This window comes from Sus scrofa, chromosome X (genome assembly GCF_054392235.1).
Source record: "Sus scrofa isolate SSC_HxYL_T2T_F1_AM1 chromosome X, Sscrofa_HxYL_maternal_Yorkshire_Landrace_v2.0, whole genome shotgun sequence".
Classification (NCBI taxonomy): Eukaryota; Metazoa; Chordata; class Mammalia; order Artiodactyla; family Suidae; genus Sus; species Sus scrofa.
The window spans coordinates 112,868,659-112,892,515 of NC_139401.1; the positions used below are offsets into that span (position 1 = coordinate 112,868,659).

General features: G+C 38.0%; 1 protein-coding gene and 1 non-coding gene across 11 annotated transcripts in view; both read right to left on the reverse strand.

Moving 5' to 3' along the window:
- Positions 1-23,857, reverse strand: part of TENM1 (teneurin transmembrane protein 1) — a 908,801-nt gene that overhangs the window by 774,936 nt on the left and 110,008 nt on the right. For 4 of the 10 annotated variants that reach the window (XM_085007214.1, XM_021080672.2, XM_085007216.1 and 1 more), the window contains exons 1-2: positions 16,150-16,655; positions 669-735 (exon numbers count right to left, since the gene is read on the reverse strand). The gene's annotated coding sequence lies outside the window, so the exon portion shown is untranslated. Of the gene's footprint in view, positions 1-668; positions 736-16,149; positions 16,656-18,344; positions 18,485-23,857 lie in introns of those variants that run through there. The other 6 variants (XM_085007211.1, XM_021080670.2, XM_085007212.1 and 3 more) reach the window with 3 other exon arrangements.
- On the reverse strand, positions 11,558-11,633 carry MIR2483 (microRNA mir-2483). Its single transcript, NR_128449.1, has one exon. It is a non-coding gene; the product is annotated as a microRNA mir-2483 (primary transcript).

Below are 23,857 nucleotides of genomic sequence, written 5' to 3' on the forward strand. Positions count from 1 at the left end.
TTTTGACATTGGGAGTTCCCATAGTGGCGTAGCTAAAATGAATCCGACTAGGAACCATGGGGTTGTGGGTTCGATCTCTGGCCAGGCTCAGTGGGTCAAGGATCCGGAGTTGGCATGAGCTGTGGTGTAGGTCTCAGATGCAGCTCGGATCCTGCATTGCTGTGGCTGTGGCTTAGGCCGGTGGCTACAGCTCCAGTTAGACCCCTAGTCTGGGAACCTCCATATGCTGCGAGTGCGGCCCTAAAAAAGACAAAAAAATTTTGACATTGATAGGGTGAAATGCCATGTTTATTTCCAGTCAGTGATAACTACTAAATGGTTTAGCAAACACCCTCATTGGCCACTGCTGTTCCCTTGTACTCTGCAGATATTCCTGTTAGTTGAGGAGTCTCTTAGTTTTAGTAGCTGTGTGTGCTAAAGGCCACAGAATCATTTAAATACAGAGGGCAGCCTGAACAATTGGTTTTGCAAAGACTCAATTATGGAATACAGACACAAGCTTATCTACACAATGACCAAATGGGTTTTTTAAAGTTTGAAACATTGCATTTCATTTACATGGCACTCAATAAATATAACTAATTATAAAGGTGAACATTCTATTTTTTTGGCATTATATATCTATGTATTCAATTTCCAATGTAAATTTCAGTATAGAATGCACATACCTTGATAGGTCCAGAAGTTATGGAAATCAAAGAGGAGACAGCTGAATAAAGGTCACCCTTGTAATGCCTGTAAACAAATTAGGCCAAATTATCCTTCATATATATGTACAAGCAGGCCCAAAGTAGTCCTTATATGAGGGAAAAGAAGAGACACATGGGGTCTGAGTAGGAGTGGGCATGGGAATTGTGAATATAAGACTTTATTTTGCAATTCACAAGGAATAAAGGGGTCAGTTTCTTTAAAAAAAAGGGGGGGCTGCTTGAAACTTCAATTATATTAACTGTGCTGCTAATAAAGAATTTCTTAATTATGAATGAGTATACCTAGAGGGCTACGGAATTCACACTCACAAAGACTCTCCCAAATTAATACTATTCAATTTTTCCTCAATATACCACTCATTTTGAGAGGAAATGCCCACAGTTTCAAGACATTTTCACTAAGGTAAACAATTTACAATAACTAATTTCTTATATTAAGATAATCCTTTATAAGTTACAGAAAACCTTTATACACACATTTCATTTAATCCTCAAAACAACTCCGTTGTAAGATTAGGAATTGAGGCCCAGAGAGGTTAAATGGCTTGCACAAAGTCATATAATGTGGTAGTGGCAGAGCAAGGACTAGAATGCATGTCCCCTCACTTTCCAAAGTCCCACATGACTTCCTTATTCAAGTTATACAATGACCTATACATGTCTATATGTCACATTTGGTACTGGGGAGTAAGGCGAGAAGTATATCTTGTAGTGATCTCCATTAATTTACTCCACTTGACAGATACACTTCTCTCTGATTTATATAGGGGCCAATATGAAGTTACATAAATGTTTAACATATGAACTTTAAAAAATCCTTTAGCAGTAATGTATTTTTGGAGGGCATCTTGTCAGTAGGTAGCGAAAGCCTTAAAAACATGCACTCCCTTCAATCCTCTTACTCCATGTTTATGTATTTATAAGGCAAATATCAGAAATATATACAATGATGTATAAGAATTTTTTCATGATTTTTATAATAAATCCTGTAAATTACCTAAATGCCCAATAAATGGAGTTTGGCTAAATAAATCAAAGAACAACCATAAGATGTTTTACTAAGAAGCCATTAAATATGATATGGGAACTGTTAGGATGTTGTCATTCCATATCACCTTTACCTATGTCTTTAATTTGCTACTTTTAAATTGTACTCTAGAAGAGTTGGGGGAGGGGAGAGTTGCAATTTTTTTTTAATTTTTGGTTGTTTCTTCACCTTTCTGTGTCTCTGTCTCTGTCTCTATGTCTGTCTCTCTCTTTCTCTCTCTGTGTTTGCATGTATACATATACATAATATATTTTATTGACATAGAACTATGTTAACAATATATTGATAAAAAAGCACATTTTCTAATTTTTCTAAACTGAACTTATATCACAAGTATATAAAAAAGCTGTATGTTTTTAATTCTTCAAAAATCCATTTTGGAAAAGGCAGTGTGGTGAATGAAAGCCAAAAAAAGAAAAGGAAAATATTAACATTCCAATATTTTATGATTGGCACTTAATTAACCTGATGGCTCCAATTTATCAATCAAGTAATTCCCAAACCTATTTTTTAAACATTTGAATCAGAATCTCAGTAATAAGGGCAAACAATTTAAAATTTCCACACAGTAAATCAAGACAGAAGACAATATCTAAATGCAATTTTTAAAAAATATAGGTCAATAACATCATTGTCACCCTTGACAAAGATCACCAAGGTGACCTTGCAATGACAATAAAGTATTTATTATATTATTACTAATGATCTCCATATCCAATACACTGTATATAAATCATTCATAATAGACTGAAGTGGTGCTCTTGATTAGTTGCAATCTAATTGCCCAATGTGCATTTTTCATCACTGTTAATGTTGCTCAAAAAAGACATGGTTCTTCGCAAGTGTTCATGTAGTTCTATAATAATGCTAAGTTAGAATCTTTCAAGGGAAAACATTTCAGAAAGTACTTAGATCTAGAACTCAAAAAGTATTTCTGGCTCTTCTGCCATATATACCGAGCAAGTCTGTAGAAATTGGCTTCATACTCATCAAGCTGATTCTGCAAGGCATCTAACAAAATTGCTTTAAAAAATAGACTGCCCCATATGCAGCATTTTGCCTGGGTGAAATACACAGAGCACTGGGAAGCAAGAGGGCTGTAAAATCACCTTGCTGTTCTCTGCTCACTTTTCAATTGCCTTCAGACTGAAACCTTTAGGAATCTATCTCCCCATTTATGATTAGAAAAGACTAGTTCACACGATCTGTATAAGATACCCCAGGTTACTTGCCGTCACTTACCAGTTACCAACATGTACCACTTTCCTCACCTTTTACCTCTTTGTTCAACTCGAGTTCATTTCCACAAAAGAAACTACTGAATGAGGGCTAGTTACTCTACCCTTAAGAAAAAAAAAAGTTAGACTTGTTGACCAGACCATCACTGAACACACCCAAATAATGCCTACCAGAGGCAAAAACAGCAGGAGCCACAAATGTTAGAAATGCATCTCACAGAACTACTGGTTTTGAAGATAGGCTAGAGCCTGCAAGCAGAGTCCTAAATCCAAACCTGAACAGCTCATTAAAAGATCATCTAACCCAAACTTTAATTAGTGCCACTGCCTCTTGTTTGGGCCCACCTAGGGAATAATATTTCACACCCTTCAGTTCTCAGCTTCTTAAAATAAAACTATCATCTGAGACCGGCTATGGAGATAAAGTGCATAAATTGGAGGTGAGCAGAAGGGTCTAAAAGTCTGGTTCAAAAAATATATACATATATATGAATATAAGTACACATATATTGCATATATGTGTGTATGGATAGATATCTTCCTCAGATGCATTTAAAAAGTATAATTTCTATTCATTTAGAAAATAGGACTTTTTAAACTTGTTTTTCAATAATTACTTAATTATAAACTAATTCTAACTATGACACCTATATTAATACTACCTCTATTTTCAACAGACTTTGGGCTACTACAGGTCACACTTTATTTTACTAATGAGTGTATCTTTACATATTGCTACACATCCTTTGAAATTCCTAATGCTATTTTATAATGGGACATTTACTCAAAGACCTTGTAGAAAATAATTGTGTTAACAACAGAGACAGTTTCCCCATTACAATAATCAGTGCTCTCAGACAATTACTGCTGCAACACTCTGTATTGTCACTTTCTTCCTCAGGGCCTAGAGAATTTCTAAGTTTACATTATTGGCTTCAGCTTCTTCTTCTTCTACTTTTTTTTTTTTCTAGTAATATGGGCACTTCTAATGATGAGACCTGCCAAAGCTTGTCAATGCTATTTTTCTTCTTTTCCATTAGAGGTGATTGTAGCTGAATAGCCAAGCAATCTATAGTTTAACTTCACTTAATTGTTTTTACTACATGACATGAAGAAATATAGTGAGTAATCACTTATGTTTTACATGAAGCAAATTACTAGTGCTTTCCACAGCAATATGAAGAAGCCTTAACTTGCCTAATCTTCTTCAAACATACTATTTAAATCCTGACAGGATAAACCCAACCCTCTTTGGTTCTCTAGTGAGTAAAGATGAGACTGGTCAGTGGACCTCAATTATTCTCCCTGTCTGTAAACCTCTTCAAAATAAAGCAGCCAGAGAAAAGTTGGCCCCCAATTACAATTGGTGTACTCCTCTACTTCCAGCACCATCTCTCAAGAATGGGTTTTTATCCTTCTTGTTATTTATTACCTAAAACTCACTTCTAAAGTGGCAATATTTATATTTGTGTTTTTGTTTTCTCTTTGTTTCCTAAATGTATCTTTTTCAGTAAAGAAAGTTACACACACTTATTATAGAAAATCTGAAAAAATACAGGAAACAGAAAGAAAAAATATCACTTATTATCCACCTCCTTCAAACACAGATAATTATTTTTGGCACTTTTGTGCATCTTTTTCCAGTCTTTTTTTTTTTCTTTCTTACATATTGGGTAGATATAATTTTGTGTCCTGCTTTATCACTTAATAGTAAAACATAAACATTTTTCTTTTATCATAAAATATTTGTAAACATCATTTTAATGGCCATAAAATATTACATTGTCTCAATGTACCATAAATCACTTAGCACTTCCCTTGTTAAATATTTAAGTTCCTTCATTTTTTCCACTATTACAAATAATGTTTGATGAAAATCTTTACAAGTAAAGCTTTTTCTGCCCTTCACATTATTTCTTCAAGACAAATTCCTAGAAGTAGAATTACTGGGTCAAATGGTATGACATGTTTAAGGCTTTTGAAGCAAACTGCCAAATCTACGCCAACTAACATTTTGCCATGTCCATATTATTCATTCATTTATTCAACCAATACCTATTAAACACCTACTATGTACCAGGTACTGCATTAGTGATACTGATGCAGCAGTGAGTAAAACACAAAGTCTATGCCCCCAGGGAGACAATGTGCTAGTAGATTTGATAAATCTAAATAAAAATACAGTATGAAATCAGGCAGTGATGAGTAATATGAAGACAAATAGAAGCAAATAAGAGCATAGAAAAAAAGAACCATAATAGGACTCATTACTTTGGATGGCCAGGGAAGGCCTCTATGATGAAAGAAAGTTCGATCAAAAATTTGAATGAACTGAGAATATTCATTTCAGGAATAGCAAATACATCAGAGGAAACAGCAAGTGTAAAGGCCTTGAGAGACAAAAATGCATGGCATGCTGTACTGCAGAAATTTACACAACATTGTAAATCAACTGTGCTTTAATAAAAAAAATAAATAAATGCATGGCATGTTTAAGGACCAGAATGGAAGGCAGTGCGGCTAGAATATTATGAGCAAGGTTTGGTAGGAAGAATAAGATATAATACTGTATAAATAGGGACCAAATCTTGCAGGACCATGTAGGTCATGGTAAAGATTTTCAAAATAATTTTTAAAATTTTATTTTTAGAGTGTTAAGAAGCCAGCCATCAGAGGGCAGAGAGTGGGAAAACAACAAGATCTTATTTATTTTTTAAAAGGATTGCCCTGATTGCTGTGTGGGAAATTATATGGGAGCAAAAATGTATATAGAGGCATCAATTAGGAGGCTATTTCAGTAGTCAAGATGAGATATGATGGTAGTTTGATATAAAAAACTAATGGTGAATGAGGAGAAAATGACTCAGGATGTTGCTTGAAGGTAGAGTTATGTCAGGTGTGGAAAAAGAATAATCAAGAAAACTTTAAGGTTTGTTACTTGAGTAACTGCACTGAGCAATATCTTACAAAACAAAACCCTTGCATTTACTTTGATAATTAAAGATTGAACTTTTTTCACATTTATTAGCCATTTTAATTTCCTCTTATGAGTTATCTTTCCATGCCTTTGCTCAGATGGTACTTACAAAATCCTTTCCTCCCTTAGCTTTTACTTCATCATTTCCTTATTTGCCTCCTACCTCTCTGACCTTATTGACTTGCTCTCTCTTGAAGGTTCTATTACTTCACCAACTCTTAAATTCAGTGTGTTTCAAGATTTCATCCTAACTTCTCTTACTCTATATACACTCCCTAGGTAAACTTACATTCCTATTCTTATGATTTCAACTACTATGTTGACAGATGACACACAAATCTCTACCTCCAGACCTGATCTTCAGCTTGGTAATTTCCATCTGTGATAAATCATCTTCATTTGGATGTCTAGATAGTGTCTCACATTAAATAAATTCAAACCTGACCTCATTATCAGGTCCAAAACTGACCTTTTCTTCTATGTCACCTATTTTGCTTAACGGCATTACGTAATTTCCCAAGCCAAAAGCCTCAGTGTCACTCCTTCCTCTCCCTCAGTCTCTAAATGTAATCAATTTCTCTTTTTCTTTTTTTTGGCTGTGCCCACGGCATACACAACTTCCTGGGCCAAGGACAGAACCCGTGCCACAGCAGTGACCTGAGCCTTAGCCATGAAAACACTGGATCCTTAACCCACTAGGCCACCAGGGAACTCTATGAGGTCAATTTCCAAGTCCCACTAATGTTACCTTATGAGTGGCTTTCAAATTTTTCCCCTCCTCTCCATGTTTACTGTCACTGCCATAGTTCACACCCTCATAATTGCTCACAGTTGCAACATCGCCCCTTATGTCCCATCACTACTACTCTTAACACACATTAATCCATCCTTTTTATAGGTATCATCTTTCTAAATGGTGACCCGTGGCCCTCCATCCCCAACACACACACTCTTTAAAGCCCTTCATCTAATTCAATGGATTCTGCTACAATGTAGTACATTGTGTGATTTTGGATAAACATCAGAAAAACTACCATTCTTCAGTATAACGCTCCATGCAGGAAAATTCTAACACATTCAATTATTCAACAAATATGTATAAGCATCCACTGTATGTCAAGTGTGTCAAGCACATAGAAGGAAATGAGACATTATCCCTAGTGTCTGTTCCACAGACCTTAATAGGAAAAAAAAAATGACATTCTATTTCCCCCGGGTTGGTATTTTCCATTGCTAATTTAGCCTTCTAGCCTTTCATAATCCTTTTGCCATGTGGACTATGGTTCTCCATATTCTGACTAAAAATTTCTTAGTTATTCTTTAATAGCCAATTCAAATGTCTTTTATCCTTTATAAAATTGTATCTACCTTTGAGCTTCCAGAGCATTCTAATTATTCCTCTTCTAGGGCATCTGTTATATGATAAGAATATGCTTATATGTCTGTCTCTCCCATTAGATGGTAAGGTTTTTTTATGTCTTTGTATCACCGGATAAACAGAAGCATTTTAAAAAGTTTTGGTGAATGGATGAATGAATGAATGAACAGATGGATTTTTTTCTTCATGAAGATTGTTTTATGATGTATAACCAAAACTGTATAATACTGAAGTCTTCAGTAAAAAAAAGAAGCCAGTCCATGAGACTTGGAGAGTCTTTGTGGAAAACACTTGAGATTTCAAGACCCATCGTCCCAGAGCTCTATGTAAACACTGATTCTTCTTCTGCCTTTTCAACAACAAAGCACTTCCAAGTATTTTGCTAAATGTCCAGGACCAGTGTTCTCTTCTTACTAAGTCTACTGCTGTTTTACACATTTTCTTAAACACGTTTTATTTCATGTTTAACAGAAATACATTGTTAAATTTTTCTCTATTACATGTTAAATTACCCTTAAAATATTTCCCTTGCACTGAATTATAATTGTTTATATTAAAATTACCTCACTTTCACAAGTTGTCCAATGTTTCATCAAGGCAATATCTCAAATAGGGGAAAAGAACAAAACAAAGAAAAAAATGTAGCACCCTGGTGTTAACACCTCATGTATTTGAAACCAAAAATAAATGGTGTCACACCTAAGTGTTGACATTTTATTAGACTAAACATGAAAGATTAACCACAGATGTACTAACAATGTATGGATACATACATAGAATAAATCTGTAATAAAGGGTACCAACCCAGAAAATCAGTGTATTATTTCAGCTCCTAGCCAAGATAACTGGAAGACTGTATGAGCCAAAAACAATATAAAAATAATATTTCACATTATACTTACAATTTGCTAGAATATACCTAACAAGTAGGTCAGATTTAGAAAAAGAATAAAAAGATTAATCACTCCCAAAACTTTAGTGAATATCCCAGAGCTTCTTTTCTCATAAATCTACATACTACCTCAACTCTTGGAAATAGTTTAAAGAAAGAGAAAGAAAAAGGGAAGGAGGGAGGAAGAAGTGAGAATGGTTTTATTGGTATTTCAAGGTACAAGAGTTTTCTCAAGTTGAAGCAATAGGTATCAATTGGCCAATCAACTGCACAGCCTTCTCCCTTAGAGGTTACTAGATCTCATTAGTGAAATTAATAAAAGGAGTTTCTTATTTGACTTGCAGAGTAATTCTGTCAATGCTTCCCTATACTGGTTAAAGCTCTAAAGATGAGTCACAATCACAAAAATATATTCATTTCATGCATACAGTAAGCACAGAGGTGATGTATGTTTCTGTAAATGATGCTTGCAAAATCCATGGCAAAAAATGCATATATACTTTTAATAAATATTCCTTTGGAAAAAAATTCCATCCCCGAACACATAAATACAAATATATTTGGAGGCTAGTTAATACAGCAGGAGGTCACACATTAATATCACTCAAACACTGGCAATTAAGCAGACCAACTTTAAAGAAAATATTTAAAGAAAATAGAGTCGTTAATGCGAAAGGGGGGGCAATACACAGAGTATAAATTTAAAACGTTGATAAGAAACATTTTGTTGATAGCAATTGAGTTAGCTAGGAACATTTCAAGTTTAGAAAGCTTCCAGTCACTGTGTGGTTGTAGTGTATTTATACACCTCTATATTTAAACACAGGTGGTAATTAGCAAGATTGAGACACCTTTAATAAGGCATCATCATAAGTGCAAAGGATTGTAGCATTAGATGAGTTTATTATCAATAACTTTCCTGAATTAATCATCTCTTAGGACATTTAATTTTAAATGTAGCTGAAAAAACCTGGATTACTGAGATAGGCCATCTGCAATATCTTTTTCTAATTTCTCTGAACTGTTTTCTTAAAATGTCTAAATACAGCTGGGATACAGGACTGAAATACCTAATAAACCAATTGTCCAGCTAATCTGGCACCTTCTCTTCGACAGGTGTCTAAACCAGATAGAGGCATTAGAAGTAATATAAACACTTAGAATACACCAATTATACAAAACCTTGCAACTGGGAAATTTTCTCCTTGACCTTAGCCTGCAATCAGATTTTCCCTAAAGAATGCCAACTGATAGCAATGAACTTTTATTTGGGCTGTTTAAAAAACCCTCATTCATACAGGCTGTTAAAAACACTAAGCTGTCATTCCAAACATTAAAATGCAACTGGATTTCCTTTAATAAAACCATATAGGAGTTCTACTGAAAGTCACACACATACACATGCACACGCACACTATATATCTGCAATCAGCAGTCGGAATGTTGACAGTACCATCTTAAATAGGAAAACTATTTAAAAGTAAATATATAGTAATTTCAAAGGGAAACTGAGGCTGTAACTCCACATCATTTGAATGAATGAACAATTAAAATTCATTGATCAGATCTTTGGAATTATCCTGATGACTAATTTTTTTTTTTTTCACCGTACATCCAAATGCCAAGCATCTGATGAGGGTTAGAGGAAATCGACATGACACTGAAAATATGACACAGACAGATATACTAGGAAATCTGCATGTTCAATAATGATGACTAACTGAATTTCTCATATTTTAGCCAGATATTTTGGTATTTTTACTTAGATAAAGCTCAAGCAACAAAACTAAAGCAGTTAAAATATATGCAATTCAATAACCAACTGGATACTGATATCAAAAATATTCCTTAAAATGTAAAAATGAAAATATTATTTTTCTTAAATTTTTAGATCACTATTTTACCTCCAATTATTCTGTCTGGGACATTTATATTTTGAAATTCTAGTCATTTTAAAACAGAAGATTACCTGGTGACATATAAATATATAGATTTAGATCTTCATTCCTTTTTTCCTTACCAAAATCCTTTTGGGGAATTGCTCTTACTTAGCTATAGTATATATAGAAATTTGTTTACAACTATAAATTCAGAGAAAAAATATTAGTTTATTTGAACCCATAGCTGATAATATTGCAAAGGCTTAACATGGATTGCAGTTCAGCTCATATTAGAGTTTGTGATCCCAAAATTCAATTTTGTAAGTCATAATCAGCCACAAAAATGTTACAACAGAATAAGAGAAACATTAAAAGGCAATTTCCTCATTGTTGACTACTTATCAACTGACAACTTAGTCAATTAAAATTAAAACAATCAGTATGAATTATGGTGATGGGTAAAATGAGTGTTTTACAGTTTTAAAAATAAACATATTCAAATCTGTTTGGTCTCATAAAAAATGGGGCATATTTTAATAAAATTGTTTTTATACTTGAAAAGGAAAAATAGCCAATCGTAGTGGAAAATTGAAGCATCATTTATATTTAACTTTACTATGATCTCTCTCTAACTAGGTGTCTTCAAAATCTACAAAATCATAATTTGACCGAACATATTTTTTCATTGTAATAGCTATTATGAAACTATTTTGCAGCTGTGAATGTCCTCATAGAACAAAAAACACTCTGTCGCGTACACATAAATACCAATAGGAACGCGCAAATCAAAGCTCTATCTCTGTGACTATTTTTAAAGAACTGCTTGAGTAGGGACATGGAGGGTTGCAGTGAGATCTTCAGGAAAATGACAGAGATGGCACTGATTTTTGTTCTACTTAATCATTTATTGCTCACCAGTTCAATCCCCCAGCCTTCTACCCTTACTCTCAGGGACCAACAGGCTGGTGTGAAATTAAATTAACAAGAAGGTTCCCATCCTGAATTAGTGACTCCCAGCTGTCTGTCCCATCTAGTTTCCATGGCAGTAGAATCAGTGGATAGTGAGGTGCAGGAAATTTTAAGAAGCCAACATATCAAACTCTTTAAGTCGATTTCTTTAAATGATGAATCAGTACTGGAGGTGGAGGGGGGAGATAGAATTGAAGTTAAAGTGTTTTACTTCCTGGCTTATTGAAAAGGCCAGTGTGTTTCTGTTTTTGCCACTGCTGAGGGATGCAAGCAACATCTACTTACACATTTCATAGAAGGCTGTAGATTCAGGGTGACATTTGGTTCATTACATTATAGTAACCCAAGAGTGTTTAAGGTTCTCCACATGTATTTTAAAGTGCTTCCTTTTGTTTTTCTTTCTATTTTGACATAGATGCTAAGATTCCTCAGCCTGTTAAATGACTCCAAAACATCCAGAGACTAAGTAAAAAATTCTCTCAACCAACCAGATGTTTGTTTGCATCACCCCAAACAGCTGGATGGTTGACGGAACTTTTCACTCACATATTTGGGTGTCATCTAGACCTGTCATAAGTTCCCAGAAAAAAATATTAATCTTGGCACATACCTACCATAAACACAGATATGAAGGCTCAGATAAAGAGCTTCACAGGGTGTGATTCACTGATATGAAAAAAAGAGGATTTAATATACTTTCCTGTGTCCATTTTCCAATTACCTTCTCCACTCATATAGTTAGAGTAGGTGGGAATGGAGAACCCAATATTTCAGAATCATTACATCACATTGAAAACATCATCCAAGAGATAGTGGTTAGTTGGCATATATGCATGTTTCACCATATGCTACTGTTTACCTAAAGTGGAGGCCTGGACAGGAAGTAAAAGTCAGAATTTTTTTTAAGCTGTAAATTATCCAAGATTATACTTCCAGGTCTAGAAATGAGTCCTGAAGTTACATAAGAATTTAACAGGCTTTATTTATCAGACTCTAAATTATTATATTTAAAACATTAGTGATCCAACATCAACTGTAAAAATATTTACTATCTTCAATTAAAACTAGTTTGCTTTGATTATATATAGAAATGTTATCAGTACAATTGATACAAATATTATTATAAAACAATTTTCAGTTTATGCCTTCATACTCCAATTTCCTCAGCCCTATTTTTCATGGATTCTGAATGCAAGCAATTTCATTGGTCTTGCTAAATTGTACCATAGTACATCTAGCAAACTACAAAATCTCTATGCATTATATAAATTGTCATAACAGGGTACCACATACCGAAAAGACACATATAGGTGGACCATCAAGGTTGTGAGGAATAATCAAAAGCTATGTGAAACCTTTTATTACATTCACCTGCTCAAACTAAGCACGATTCTAACTGGTTCTATTTGACATCTACTTTCCTCAGTTTTTTAAAAAAATCAATGGAAAACAGAAAGGAAAAGAAATAATACATTAAGCCAGGATTCAAAATGTTTTACCGTTTAGGGCAAGGACATAAAAGTAATCTCCATTCAAAATAGTGATTTAATCTAATACTCAGAATCTGCAGATGATTTAAAGAAGTTTTTGTATATGGGGCAGTTCTAAAATCTGATTCCTTTTAATTTTTTATAATCAGCAGCTATATTTCTCTCTGTATATATGTATATATGCTGTTGATCATAATTGCTAAATTCCAACCCTTACAATATTCATCATTTAATCTGTCTGTAGCTGTGCTAGTAATCCAGTTCAAACCAGTCTTCCAAATGGTAAAGAATAGGAAGCTTCTTCTTTTTTTTTTAAATATGCATGGATTACTACTTTCAAGGGTAAATTGACAAGAATTTAAAGATATATATAATATCAATCGAATTATCATACATGTTTTATAACTGATGTATGGAATTCTCATGAGATTGCTTCTAAAAGTACATGTGAAAGAGAGAGAGAGAGCACTAGAGCGAATATGTGAATATTATAAGAAAATTTGTTCTCATTAAAGAAATTAATCATTGTATGAATTATTCAAAGTACTGGTCTTCTTTTGACCTCAGGTCAGTAAGTATGTAAAGTGAGTAAATAAATAGGTAAATAAATCACTTGTTTGGGGAACCTTAAGAAATTTATTAACCATAATCTATACCAAGTATTTAATAACTATACTGAAAAACTCAAACTGAGGTACTTCCAGGAAAAACAAGCTTCCAATAAAAATTACATTGATTCTAATTGCTATCTCTAACATAAAATGGAAAAAATGTGTTATATTAATACTAAACCTTCGTACCACTTCCAAATTTTTAAGGCTGTCATGGAAAATATATTTCCACTAAGCCTTCTGTTTTTAGAGGCAATATATCAACTGAATATTTTGCAGTTTGACAATTTAAAGTCATATTGTACAGAAGAAACTTGAATGTTGGATTGTTCTGCTTCAGCAAGAATCTTTATTTTAAAGGTATCAGAAAGGTACAATGACTATAGAGAAACTATGATCACGTCAGCATTACTTAAAATATATGATGGCAGAAGTGAGTATTTAGAGTATTTAGACTTTGAATTAGGCTTTTGAATGAAATGGTAGTTACATATAATCTGATTTTACTTTTTAACACATCTATTTGTTTGAATATTTGGTATCTCACTTAATCTTAGGGCACAATGATTCCACAAAGCTCCATTGTATATTTTGTCAAATGACATGATGTTCTTAATTCATACTGGGGACCCAGAAATAAATAATGGTAAAAACTAATTCATGTATTCAAAAAATACTTGTTTTCTACTACTTGTCTGGCATGGTTCTAGGGACTAAACTCTATTAATTTTATTATGCAAATATTAACATTTGTTCGTTGAGTTGTTTTCCAGAAACACCTGTTTTTCAAAAACATTCTAGGGGATCTGAAAACTTTTAAATAATATTTAGAGCATGGATTCATTTAAGAAATTACCTGAAGCCCCTTTTAAATGCATCTTGTGACTTTCTTTTATTATCATTAAAAGGTTCTAACATTACATTGGCATACTTGAAAGCTTTTTAACTACCCTTGAAAAAAACTTTGCAACAGTAAATTAACACACCACACACAAAAAAAGTCTAATGAATGTGGACAAAAATGGCAAAACTAGGATTGTGAGTTTTCAGTTATTTACTTAAAGTGTAGAACTATTCCTTATGAAAATTCATTTTTCCCCATGTTACAGATATTAAGAGCAAGGGTGGGGGACAGTGAGCAAGTAAGCAAATGCTGGGTAATCATGGAGCAGAATATAAAGCTGTGCATCTCCTTTTAATAATAATAATGATAATAATTTTAAAAAACCTTTCCTTCTCAAACTGTACTCTTTCTTGGCAGCACTGGAGTACTCTATGCTCAAAATCAGAAGTCTTTGGGCTACAAAAATGGACAAGAGTATTTCAGTCAAAAGATAATAATAGAGCAGACATTTGAAATGTTTTCCCCAAACAGGTTAAGAGTAGTGATTGATTCACACAGTATAGTGTACCTGGTTGTTAATTATAATCATAGAAAAACAATCTAAAATTCAAGGAAGCTGTCTAGGACCCTTACCACAAACGCGATCAATTAAATGTTAATCTAACAGTACCTACTGGCATCCACTGGAGTGTTTCTTTTTGGTTTCTAAAACCGAGTGGCTGCTAATTTCCCTTCTTATGGCACTAGGAACTTCTTTTTGTATTTTTTCGGGCCACCTCAAATACACCTCTGGATTATCATGGGGCGGGGGGACGGGAAAGTTCAGGGCATCTCCAGACCAACTGCTTCATTTTGAAGACCTACCCATATCAGCATATCGCCAGTAGCAGTGATGCATATCTGCTTAACCTGAAGCTGCCAGGACGGCAAGCGCGAGCTGCAAACCAGCCCCTGCCCCCGCCCTTACTCTCCCGGTGGCGAAATAGATGTTGAGACTACATCTACTAATGAAGTGAGATCTTCTGTCTCCGCAATTGTAAACGACCGGCTGCAGTGGCTTTGCTGAAATGTTTAAATACACTCTTGACCGCAAACACATCCACTCACCAAGTCGCTCTAACAGTCTCCCCTTCTCCACCTCTAGGAAAAGCATCCTAAAACTGAACTGGCAATCCGACTGTTGTGGAGTGGAAGAAAGTGAGGTTGAATTTCCCCAGGAATGCCTAGAGGGTACTTGGCACTCCGCAGACGTGCTGGCTGCAGCTAGATTGCCGGTGCTACGTCTCAAGACCAAATGCTAAAGCACACAAATCCGACCAGTTGAGCGCGAGGTTGAAGCTACTAACACCGACGGCTCTCAGAGCACCGACTGCTGCGTAAAGACTATCTTTTTTGAGAAAGAATGGGGTGTAGGGAGGAAGCACCTGGATAGGGCCCCAGACGAGGTAGGTTAGAAGGAGATCCTGGAGTTCACCCTGGAACCTGGTCTCCCCAAGTGAGGTTCAAAGAGAAATTCAGAAGCAAACAGGTACTAAAGTGCGTCCTAGCCCCCGGGCATCTGCTCTCAGAGAGATGGCAGGAGCGGGACTCAAGTGGCCGAGTCCTTGGCAGACGCTCCAGATGGGAAGGAAGCTGGAGGAGAGGCGCCCCCTTGTCTCTTTTCGGAGCGAGCCCTCCCACCTCCACCACCCCCAGCATCCAGGTCCACTTGTTAGAGCGCCGCGGCTCTGCGCGAGAGCCGAGGCGAGGGGCCCTCTTTCAGAACCGGAGGAGTTGGCTGGAAAAAGTGTCGCCTGAGAAGCCTATTGAGCCCTCGAAGGGCAGCGCCCCCAAGGCCCGCAGAAAGACAGAACTGAGAACAAGGCCGATCTCCCATCTCCCCCAGGTGGTCCAGAACCCCTGGCCCGGCGGTGACCGAGAGAAGAAGGCGCGCAGGTTCTGCCACCTCGGGCTGGACGCCCAGAGCGGACGCAGCCCGCCGCTCACGGCCAGGAGCCGCCTTCCGCCGCCTCAAGCCTCCGGGCTAAGTTCGCTGGGAGTCCTTGGGGTGGGAGGTGGGGGGCGAGGGGCCGAGAGCCAGAGGGAGGGAGGTGGGGGCCGGGAGCAACGCACCTACCTAGTCCAGGCGCAAGTTTCGGTGGCGTCCCCAGGTGCGGTCCCCCGCCCCCTCGCCAGGTGCTCAGCCCCGCCGGGCGCTGCCCGTGCCCGGGACCTCAGGCGTCTCAGCCGGTTCCTGCGGGAAACGACTGTAAATCCACATTACTGTTCGAGCTGCCGCTCGGGCCCCCGCATCGCTCTCCTTCGGCTGGCGGCGGCAGTCCTCTCTGCTGGCAGCCGCCGAGGGCAGGGACCGAACCTGGCTACTACCGCGCCAGCAGAAGATCGCTGCCGGGAGGGTGCTTGCGCCCAGGGTCGTACGTGTGTGCAAGAGTCTGTATACGCGTGTGTGTCCGTGAAAGAGTGTGCGTGTGTGTGCGAGCAGAAGGGGTGAGCTCAGCCCCCGGGGCACTCGGAGGTGAACTCCGGGCTAAGCCGGAGTCCGCCGCGCTCCCGGGTGCGGGGCGTCTGCACCGCTGATGGCTGTGCTGATGTTGCCGTGGCCGCCGCCGCCGCGCTCTAAGGCTAGTCGCGGTGGTGCAAAAAATGTTTCTCCGCTACTCGAGACCAAAAAACCTGCCCTGTCTACTGAGCATGCCCGGTTTGACAGCTCCACAGCCAAGGTTTTTTTTTTTTTTTTTCCCCCCCCAAGACTCCAGGTTTTAGCCGCAGCTGAGACTGGGGGGAGGGGGAAAGCAGATGGAGGAGGAGCAGAGGAGGAGGGCTGAGGGAGCAGGTAGCGGGCAAAGGAAAGGAAGTCAAGATGAGAAAGATCTGGGTGTTAGAAGGTGGAGAAAGGGAAGGAGAAAGCTAAGGGTGGGAGAGGAGGGAAATATGGAGCAACAAAATTTACATTTCGTACCACAATGAGTTCTTGGCCAGGGGACTCTCATGACCAGCTTCTATTTTTTTTTCCGGAGGGTTAGGTGGGGCGGGGGGTTCGGAGGAATGCTTGTCATCCCCAAATCAACCTGGGACAGTGTTTTATAGTCATGACATACACAAACGCGCGCGCGCGCGCACACGCACACATACACACACACACACACAGGAGCGCGATCGCTACCGCTATGTATAAAGTCTCAGGACTGACTTAAAAAGAATGCGAAATCTCTTGCCAGTATAACTTTGGCAAAAAAAAAGGGGGGGGGGTAAGAGAGGGAAAAATAGAAGAGAGAGAGAGAAATTGTTTGGGTTCCTCCTTTCCCCCTCTCCCCCGCCTTGCATAAAAGCCAAGCCCACGAGTGCGGTGCGTAAAAGACCCGCAAGCTTTCCAGCGTCCTTCACTGTGAGAGCACCGCTGCTTCCCGCTGACAGTGTGACCCCAGTGCACCAAGGCCGGCCACACGCAGCCTCCTGGCCGCGCATCGGCTCAGCGCTGACAATCTCCCCCAGGAGAGCGGCCCAGCACTCCAGCTTTGCTCTACCCAGCCGCCCAGATCCCTGGGCTCCCCAACCGGCTCCGCCCCTCACCCACCCAAGCACGAGGGCACGTACCCGGGCGAGCCCTGCACGCTGCCCCAAGCCCTGGATCCCTCCCTTCCCAACCTCTTCAGCTTCCTCGAAAAAGCGGAGAAGCGGAATCTGCATGCCCAGAAACTCGCTTCGGGAGCTTAAAGAGTCCTACTGGGCATGCTCAGGACTTGGGGCGCCTCGCTTGGAGGAACTCTCCAGCCGCCAACATCTGTAAGGCTGGGCCAAATGTGACTCTAAGTGGGAGATGTTGGCCCTGGATTGGAGTTTTGCTCCGGTTCCGGGAAGGGCGGCGGTGACGCCCACAGTCGCCTTCTTCCCGGCTTCCCAGCGAGAGCGGGACCGTGGGAGATACCAAGTACCGAGCCAGGGGAGCTGCACCAACTAGAGAAACGAGAGTCTAGCTTACTCCCAGAACCCCTTCCCCCCAGCGCCACCCCCGCAGTAGGCAGGTAGGGGGCGCCCAAATCAGCAAAGAGAACCCCGTGTTTACAGGGACTGCTAGCCCCTAGGTAAAGAAAAGAGAGCGCGAAGAATTGAATCTTTAGGAGAAAGACATTACTGATGGCCTTCTTGAGTGAAGAAAGAAGGGCGTGTGTGAATGTGTGTGTGTGCACGCACGTTTGTAATTTTCCTCCGCAAGAGCAGGGACAGGAAAGCGAGAAGCTATTGCCGAGTTGAGAGCCCGCTAGGGGTTGCAATAAGGCACATTTGGAGACTTGGCTGGCGCTAATTACCGGGAAGAGTTGCTCCCGGCGTAGTGGGCGCGCACCAAAGCTTCCAGCTGTTCTTCTCCCTGGGTGGTGGCAGCTGCGCGAGGACGGCTTCCGCGCTGGATGGTCTCCGCGCTCCCGAGCCTGGGGACCGGATCAGCTTCCTAAAGAGGGATAGTACAGGGTGATGCCAAGGGTAGATCTCGGAACCCTGTGTTCCCATCTTCCTGGATTTTGATACAGGTATTTGCAAAGAGGGAGCGTTGTAAGCCCAGCACACCAACGAGGTGGGGAGGAAATAGCGAGCTGAACACTCAGGTTAAGAATGGGGAATCAAGTGCACGTTTATTCCCATTGTCCCTTTTTAAACACTGCCTTCAGCTTTGGGCAGGAAGATTCCTGCCGCTCACCATCACCCCTCCCACCCCGACCCCATCGCTCTGCCAACAAAGAAACAAAAGATGACAACCAGACTCTGTAGGGGGATAGCAACTGCTTCCAGAACCGTCTCTCTGTTGGGCTGTTGAAAAAGCAACGGGGAAGGGACAGCCCTAAAACCGGTGTCTAGCCACCAATATGTATGTAAACGAACCTTCCTGAAACCCACTACCTTCCTCCAAAACAAAACTATATATATGTGTGTGTTTATATATATATATAAACATATGTGTGTGTATATGTATATATGTTTAGGAGAGATATATATCTCCTAAATAAAAGATTTATCATTAAGAACGACTGGAACCATGAACCGTGCAGGGAAAAGTCTTAAAAAAAAAAAAAAAAAGACTTTAAAGGATACCTCCTCAATTCCCATCTAAGAGTTCTGGAAGGAGGAAAAAGAAACATCTGGCCAGTCACTTCTCCAGTGACTCGAAACACTGAGTCTAAGGAAATTTTGTAACCGACAATTAAAGAAAGAGCTCCTCATTAATGAAAAGGGAATTTCGGCAGAATGGGACTTGGACAAATCATAACAGCCATAGAAATGAAATACACAATTTAAAACCATGATTATCCTCACTCTCACACTCTCTGCCTCTTTGTTATGCTTTTCGAAGACACCGGGGAGGAAGGGACCAGTTGATACCCAGGGATTTCATGAAAGGAAACTCAGCTTGTTTTTCTCCTAGCAATTCAGCAGTCCATTTAATCATTTTTTAAAAACTCTCTCCTCCACCACCTCCTCCTTAGGTTTTCTCTCACATTCTCTCCTCTCTTAGGTTTTCTAACATTCTTCCCTCTCATTTTCCTTACCCATGTTCCACAGTTCCCTACAGTCCTTAATTCATTTGGTCTGCACCTATCTCCCCTTAATTCCTTCAAAAACATTGCTTCCCTTTCTAATTCCAAAGTACAGAGGGTTCTGCCACTTATCTCTGTTTCTGGGGAACTGATTTACAGCTTCTGGAAGTCCATAGCTTGATACTGTATGTGGATTTCCTAAAGTATTTATTCAACTTTAGAGATTCCCTAGACACATTTAAACAACAGGAAATTGCAGAATCTTCAAGTCATTTTGCTCATGGGACCAAGATTTTCTATTTCAAATGTAGATACCAAGAAGCAGCCACACTAAATTGCCAGTTTCACAATGGCCAATGTAAAGGAAAATACAATTGTAATGGAGCATGCAATCTGTATAAGAGAGTTACCCAGTTTCTTGAGTTATATTATTCAAATAATTTGCTAGAAATTTAAAAAAGAGATATACCTTTTCATTAACAAAGACCACATACACGCATGCACATATACATCCCTTTATACATTTATTCTCAGAACTAATGTAGTTACTAAGTTCAATTCATCAAATGCTTATGGAACATCTACTATGTTCCAGGAATTGTGCCAGCATCAAGAACAGGTAAAGGAATTATGCTTAAAGAAGCTGTGTTCAAAGATTTGGGAACAATTCACCAATCGACAAGCATAAAATGAGTAGCTATTACCATGTACCTAGAACAATTCAGTCCTAGAGAACAGTATTTACATATCCTGGCCTTGATTTTTTTTAAAGTGTCTGTTTAATACATAGGTTGCATTTTTTGCAAAGAATGTATAATGGAAAATATCACTTATTTCAATCTTGTTTCTAAGTACCCTCATGAGTAAGAGTGTAAGTACAATAATATTAGAAGACTAAAGTCAATAACAATTACGAAAAGAAAATCAATGTGAACCATCTGAAATGAAGTTTTGTTTGGTTGCTTGTCTAATGGGAAGATGTTTTCAAAGGCATACCTTCAATACGAGCTTGTTGTGATGAACCATTATTTCCTATTGTAACTGATAACAATGTCATCCAGAGATCAACTACCAGAGATTACGAATGGTGCTGGCACCTCAACTTTCAGCTATAATGACTGGAAGCAGAAAGAGTAGCTTAATGATTTTTTTCCCAAACAATTTTCATAAACAGAGTTATAATATTGCAGTCACCAGTTTGTTGCTAGGGAAAGCCCATCTCCGGTTAGCTATGGGCCCCTCTGGGGAAAGCAGCCACATTGGAGGAAGTTCATTTAAGCCTGTTTGTGAACAGGTTGTGGCCATGATTCTGCATCCATCTGTTCAGAACAGATAGTCAGACTCATTATTTTTCACACACCCAAGTAAGGCTCAGGAGAACAACAGATAAGCCAATTAAAATCTTCTCTTTACTTATCCTTATTTAGTATCCAAACAGATACTGTGGATCCACTTCTCTGCTAGAATTCCAAGGAGCAACAAACAATTTTTTTTTTAAACTTTGTGCTTTAGCAAGTCACTCTGTATTCCATATAGCAAACCCTACTCATGGAAGTGTACATTCATATAGCATATTCCTCATTGGAAGGGCTCCGTCAATGCTGATGCACCTTACTCTCAAAATAAAATGTATCCCTGATACAGATTAATCATAACCTTCAGAAACCAAGGCTTCTCAGTAGGGTGCAGTGGCAATTCATTTGTATTACTGCTGTAATGGTTGCAAATAATTGCCTAAATTTAAAATTATAGACAGAAGAATGACACCTTTGTCTTTAATATATATGAAATTCACTTATATTTGATATGCATACACATAAAAATATGGCAATAACAATAATTTGTATCGTCATAAAGATGATATGGTGTTTTCCCTTGTAGATCTGAAAGCTGGCTTTATGCTGGTGTTTGTCTTTTTATTGGAAATACTTTTAAGAATATTACTTTTTGGCACTTTTTAACTATCACAGTTGTTGAAAAGGGGAAATATTGATTTCAAAATGTACCATGATTTCTGTTTGAGAGATGAAATTACACTCCAGAAAAAGAATTTGAAATGAGTATAGAACAATTAGGACTATTCTGTTGGCATTTAAATGCACTTGAACTTTTGTCTAACTTTTGACCTCATCATCATAACCTTTTAAGTGAATTACTATCATGACTGACTTAGAGTTAACTATTAATTTGTATTGAAATAACTAAACACATGCTTAATAATGGCCATAAGAAGACTTTTATAGCCACGTACATTAACAATTGCTATTAGATGATAACAATTACTAGGATAGTCTATCATAAACAGATTTTAAATGCATTTTATGTGAAAATTGGGAACTAGGATGTTATCATATTCCATGCAACACAATAAACATGAGTGATTTCTTCTCAGATTAAGGAAATAGGCTCCCCGTACGTATCTTCTTTCTCTCATTCATACTTTCATTAGGCAAAGACTTATAGAATACTTAGTATGTGCCTACCCAGTGCTAAGTACTGAGAAGAGAGTAGTAAAGAAAGCATACCTGTTCCTGCCTTTGTGGAGATTACAGTCTACTGGCAGGACAGACATAACCAATGTTATGTACCTCAATCCTGCAATGGGATACACAGTTCTAAACTGATGAGTGCTCTGAAAGAAAAGAACACAGTATTGCAAGAGAACAGAGGAGACCCAATTTAGATTGGGGTTAGAGTGGTAGGTAGGCTTCTCTGAGGCTACAGCTACTAATCTGAAACCTGGAGAATGAATAGTAGTGAGCATTCTAGGCACAGAGAAAAGAATCTATGGTATATGACGTGAGAAATATCATGCAATGTCAAGGTACACAAGGATAGCCTGTGCATCTGGAGTGTAATGAGCACAAATAATATACTGGGGGGGTGATGGAAAGTGACATAAGGTGAGGAAGGAGAGGCAGAAAGGAGCCAACCCATACAAGAGTTTAGGGGCCTTGAAAAAGATTTTGGATTTTGCCCTAAGGACAATGAAAGGATGTGCTATAATCAGTTCAATGGGTCTTCACCCACATCAATCAAACCCGATAATTGCTAACTCTCAAACAATAAACCTTTTTTTATCCTTATTCTTCCTGACGTCTCTCTGGTCCAGAGACTCGTGGGGGTTCCTTAGAGATTTTTAGGGTGTCTATGTAGTCAAAATTATTTTCACAATAATACCAAGAATATTATTTGCCTTTCACTCACATTCTCTTATAAATGTACACCAATTAATTGAATGCAAAAGCAAATATGAGAATTTAGCTGTGTTCTATTAAGCCAGGTATTAAAAAAAATACAACTCTTCTTAATAATTGTTTGTTTGGATAAATATAGGACTTTTCATGAAACTCTTGTTTAGGTTAACATGTATTAACTTTATTACTGTTACTTTAAGTGCATCTGTACATAAATATTTAACTTCTGTTTGCTTTAACTTCTGGTACATAAATATCAAAGACAACAGTACTTTGGAGTCTTCAAAATTTTTAAGAGTATAAAGGGGTCCAAAGACCTATCCTAACCACTGATCTTCTTTTCTTAAAACTGGTATGGTTTCCCTCCTATCAGTATCTTTTTCTGTTCCTAAAGGCTCAGTCTTTAGATTCACAATAAAAAATTGATTTTTACATCTCAATTCAGAATTATTACTTACAACTACTGTATGATAACATTTTGAAATTATCTATTCTATTCCAACTAAATCAACGGCTTTTTTAACCCAGTAACCTTCACTTTGAAAAAGCGTGAGTGATCTCACCTCGTTTCCAGGTTTCAATAATTACTTCTAGTCTGGTACCTTTGAGACCATAATCCCTATCCCAATATTCCTCCCAGGTGCCACCTGTAACAGCTGGCTGGACATTTCATCCTTAATATTTCACAGTTACCCCAAACTCAACTTATTTAAAACTGAAATGATTCCCAAAGTATTTTAAATAGAAAAAAAATGGGAGATTCCAAAAGCATATAACCTCAGGTTTATATAAATTGACTAAAACTAAAATATTTACAAATAGATGCATGGAGAAAAGTCTAGGAAACATAAATCACAATATTAATAGTGATTCATAGGATTTTTAGTGATTTTAATTTTATAATATTTTTCTATATTTTATTTTCCTAAGTATGTACCAATTCATAATCAGAAAGCTATTATTAAAAAAATGAAAAAATAGAACTAATCTTCCTTACACATCCCACAAATCTTCATGCCTTTCATTTTAAAGGTGTGATTCTATTTCTTTCAAGATTTGCTTTAAATACATTTTCAGTAATAATCATTTTAAAAA